The sequence below is a fragment of the Marmota monax genome, unplaced genomic scaffold (genome assembly GCF_021218885.2).
Source record: "Marmota monax isolate L192 unplaced genomic scaffold, Marmota_monax_Labrador192_F-V1.1 WCK01_AAM20220418_F8-fsc00215, whole genome shotgun sequence".
Lineage (NCBI taxonomy): Eukaryota > Metazoa > Chordata > Mammalia > Rodentia > Sciuridae > Marmota > Marmota monax.
The window spans coordinates 176,239-181,059 of record NW_026695214.1 but is presented as its reverse complement, the minus strand read 5'-3'; positions in this window follow the sequence as shown (position 1 = coordinate 181,059).

Genomic DNA, 4,821 nt, shown 5'->3' with positions numbered 1-4,821 from the left:
AGTTTTACTTCTAGCTTTTACCTAAGAAAATTAAAAACCTAATTTTAAGCCTAACTTTTACACAAATGTTCACAGGGATTTCATTTAATGGCTAATATCTGATCATAACCCATTGTGCAACAGGAGGATGGAAAAATCAACTGTGCTGCATCCATACCATGGAATCACTCAACAGTAAGCACCTGGATATAGACAAAATGGTGAGTGGAATAAACCAGACACAGAAGAGGTTAGACCACTATGATTCTGACAGAGAGAAGGGCCTAACCCTCCCAAGAGATACTTTTAATTTCATTTTCCCCCCTTTTCTTTCTTTCCTCCCGCTACTCCGTACACCTTGAGCGATGCAGGGAGACCCAGCTCGGCCACAGTACCACAGTACCACAGAGGCTCCACACTGGTTGTCAGAAACACCGGGAGGCCAGAATGGATCAAGCGTGCTTGGAAGCAGCTCAGTAAGGCCAACTTCACTCCCACAGCGGGGTGTGCGGCCAGTCAGCACTGCCCCTGGCTCTGATAGAAGGAGCTTGGAGTTACAATCTACGATGGGCTGATTTTTATTAAATTGAGGCAAGCAGAGGGAAGGGCTGTAATTAAACGTGGCTATAATTGGATATTATAACCCAATTAAGGCTAAATACTATATTCTGAAAAATGGACCCCCAAACTTTCTATTTTTCACAAGTCTCCTTTTTTTTTTTTTCTTTTTATACCTTTTGGTCTCATTTTCATTTTTGTTCTTGTACCTTTTGGTATTGCCATCCATCTAGATATGTTTACTTTTTGAGGTGGAAACTGCCCACAGTCATGGATTCTCTCCTCTTTAGCAGTTTAGATAGCTAGCCTGGTGATGAGGAGCACTTGGTAAGCTTAGTCCTTTTCAGCTTCTCTTCTTTTTTTTTTTTTGATATTTATTCTTAAGCTTTAGGTGGAGACAATATCTTTATTTTACATTTATGTGGTGCTGAGGATCAAACCCGGTGCCTTGTGCATGCTAAGCGAGCGCTCTACCACTGAGCCACAACCCCAGCCCCAAAGCTTGTCTTCTTTTCAGGTCTTGATTGAAATCAAGTTGCCAAGCTTGAAGTGATGAACTGAGAACTCCAAAAGCAGAGTCTGAAGGCAGCTCATAATAATTGAGCTAGCGAAAAACAAAAACCAAAACAGAGACACAGGTCAAGTCTGCCTAGGGAAGAGTTAGAAAGATTTGTAGGTCGCAAATTGACTTAGAAAAAACTTGTGACTCGGAGATTTTTGTGATATTTTATCAGGCACTCCTGTATAAAAATCCTCCCTTTATAACCTCACAGTTTTACTTAATTTCAGGAGGACTGATACAAATATGCATCTGAGGTAACAGTAATGGAACCATCGTCTTATTTTAAATGTCCATGTATGACTGGCGCAGTGGTGTATTTCTGTAATCCCACCAACTTGGGAGGCCGAGGCAGGAGGATTGAAAGTTCAAAGTCAACCTAAGCAGTTTATCAAGGCCCTAAAAAATTTAGTAAGATCCTTTCTCAAAATAAAAAATAAAATGGGGCTGGGGCTGGGGCTGGGGCTCAGCGGTAGAGTGCTCACCTAGCACGTGTGAGGTGCTGGGTTCAATCCCCAGCATCACATAAAAATAAATAAATAAAGTAAAGATATTGTGTCCAACTACAACTAAAAAAATAATAAAATAAAATAAAAGAGGACTGGTAGTGTGACTCAATTATTATGTACTCTTTGGCTCAGTCCCTAGTACAAAAACAACAAAAAAGTCCATGTATGGCTATGTTTTGGTTATATTCTCCTGCCAAATGTTTAAGACCAAGTTGGTCGAAATTGATTTTTTTCCTACCAACTGTTAAGAGTCAGCTGAGTTTTGTTAGGGTTCATTCTTGGGAACTTGTGAGAAGTTTCTTGGCTCCTTTAGTTTTTCCTCTACTAATTGTAACATCTGCCAAATTGAGTTGGGGTCTTGCAGACCACATGTGATTTCCCTTGGAAGCATCAGGCACATTTCCCTCTCCGGTAACCCTATTCTTCGCAAAATGTGCACTGGTTGGCTTCCTGTTCTCTCGACCTTGATCAGGATCTCAGGTGACACTGAAACAGTGCCCTTAGAAGGAGTCCCTCATTCCCTGGATCCTGGCTGACTCTAAAGTCAGGGCAAGAGCCAAATATTGGCTGCTTTTTCCTTGGCTTTTAGTTCCTTAGCTTTGGTTTCTAAGTTTTGGTTTTAAACATCCAACAGATTGGGGCTGAGGTTGTGGCTCAGCAGTAAAGTGCTCGCCTAGCACGTGTGAGGCGCTGGGTTTGATCCTCAGCACCACCTACAAATAAAGGCAACACTTATAAAATTCTGTAAGGAAAATACAAAATGAAATGAATAGGACCAAAAAAATAGTTTGTATAATAACTTTGAACCAAGAAATGTAATTTCTATAATAACACTAAAATGTCTTTGTGGTCTATTTTACATCCACAAAGACTCACAGATTTATCAACTCAATTACGTATAAAGAGGTGAGCACTCTACCACTGAGTCACACCCTCAGCCCCCTTTTTTTGTGTTTTATTTAGAGACAGGGTCTCATTGAGTTGCTTAGCACTTCAATTTTGCTGAGGCTGGCTTTGATCTTGAGATCCTCCTGCCTCAGCCTCCCAAACCACTTTAGCTTTTTCAAAAATATTGTATTTAGAGACAGGGTCTCAGTTTAGCCCTTTTAAAAATATTGTATTTAGAGACAGGGTCTCACTAAATTGCTTAGTGCCTTCCTAAGTTGCTGAGGCTGGCTTTGAACTTGAGATCCTCCTACCAAGCCACTAGGATTACAGGCGTCTTCCACTGTGCCTGGCATACCTTTATAATAAGATGAAATACTTCATTCTTCACAGTACTTTAATCAAAATACAGCTGAAGCTTTTTGTATGCATATAGAATTACACCTGAACAGGCATAGGGCTGGGGCTGGGGCTCAGTAGTGGAGTGTTTGCCTGGCACATGTGAGGCACTGGGTTTAATCCTCAGTACCACATAAAAATAAAATAAAAGTATTATGTCCATGTTCAACTAAAAAAAATCATTAAAGAAAGAATTAGCAGGTGTAATAACTCATAATAACCTTACTTTTAGATTAAGACCCAGAAGCAAGGAATATTACCATTTTTTAAAATTTACCAATGTATAAAAACACATTTAACAAAACCAAATATGTTACCTTATAAATTTAAAATGTAGGCTGGGGATGTGGCTCAAGCTGTAGCGCGCTCGCCTGGCAGGCGTGCGGCCAGGGTTCAATCCTCAGCACCACATACAAATAAAGATGTTGTGTCCAAAAAAAAAAAAAAAAAAAAAAACCTAGGCTGTCCACCCACCAAGACCTTGCGGGTGCACTGCCCTGGGAACGCCTTCCCCTGCCAGTGACACAAGAAGCCCTACTCATGCTTCAATCAAACCTATCTTGAACAGTAGTGAAGCAATAGCTGATACTGAGAGCTTATTAACTCCCCGACAGTGCAGTTTGCACACAACCATTTCTTTTATTTAAAGCTGAACTGAAAGTAAGTCCTGAGATGGTGAAGTGGTTAAAGGCATATATGAGTAGGTTTACATTTCACCCCAGCCAATGGTCAGCTCAGTACTCTGGAACACGTGGCTCATGTTCTCCAGTGTTAAAATGGGTGTGGTAATGGCAGGGTTTCCCTCAGTGACAGATAAAGGACATAGAATCCTTCAGCATGGTGCCAGGGCTTGCAACTACTCTGTTTTTGTTGTTTTCTGGTATTGAAGATTGAACCCCCATGGGCGGTTTACCACTGAGCTACAGCTAAGACAGGGTCTCACCAAGTTTCCAAGGCTGGCCTTGAAATTTAGGTTCCTTTGCCTCAGCCTTCTGAGTCATTGGGATTATAGGCATGAGCCACCATGAGCCATCATGCCCAGACTGTAGAGCTCTCTTTTTTAAGCATTCTTTTTTTCAACCTTCGTTTAATTCATTCATTCATTCATTCATTTTTATGTGGTGCTGAGGATCAAACCCAGTGCCTCACACGGGCGAGGCAAGCACTGTACCACTGAGCTGCAACCCTGACCCCCTTGTGGGGCTCTTTTTATTCTGTGCCAGAAACAGTGTCAGTGTGCATTGAGAGCATCCTGCCTTGGTGTTCAGTGTTGCACTTGAATTGGTCTGAGAGAAAAGGAAATCAACATTGTGATGTGTGGGGTAAGGCAAGAACTAGAGGGCCTAACGGACAAGTAAGACTGGGAGAGTACTTTTGAAATCCAAGTCTACAAGGAAAATGGATGGTTTGGGCAAGCGCCTAGAAACAATTCCAGAATCAAGAAAGATTTAGGCTAGGGACCTGCAATTCTTGGTGTAGAGGTTGCGAAACTGATACGACTCTTTACAACACAGTCACGCACAAAGAAGTCCAAACCCCTCCTCAGGGCGCACAGCAGGAAATGGTCAGGAAATGGTCACATTTGAACTCTGAACTCTAGGCACCCTCCGCGTTACAGTCTCTCCTGTGCGCCCCTGGCTGGTGGCGCCCCGTGGACCCTCGGAACTTGCCACTTTGGCATCTTCAAGGCTTAGTCTCCGGGGCTGCTGAGCTGCGCTCTGGGACCCGGGGATCCTCGGCCCAGGTGGCCCAGCCAGCAGCCCAACCTGCGCTTAGGGCCGGCTGGGTTCAGTTGAAGGACTCGCAGCTGCAACTGCAGGCCTCGCGTCGACGCTCGCCGTTGCCATGGAGAACAGACCCGCGGCTCCAGCGCGCGGCAAGGCCGTGGGAACTACAGCACCCAGAGGGCTCTGCGCGTGCGTCCGCCACGTG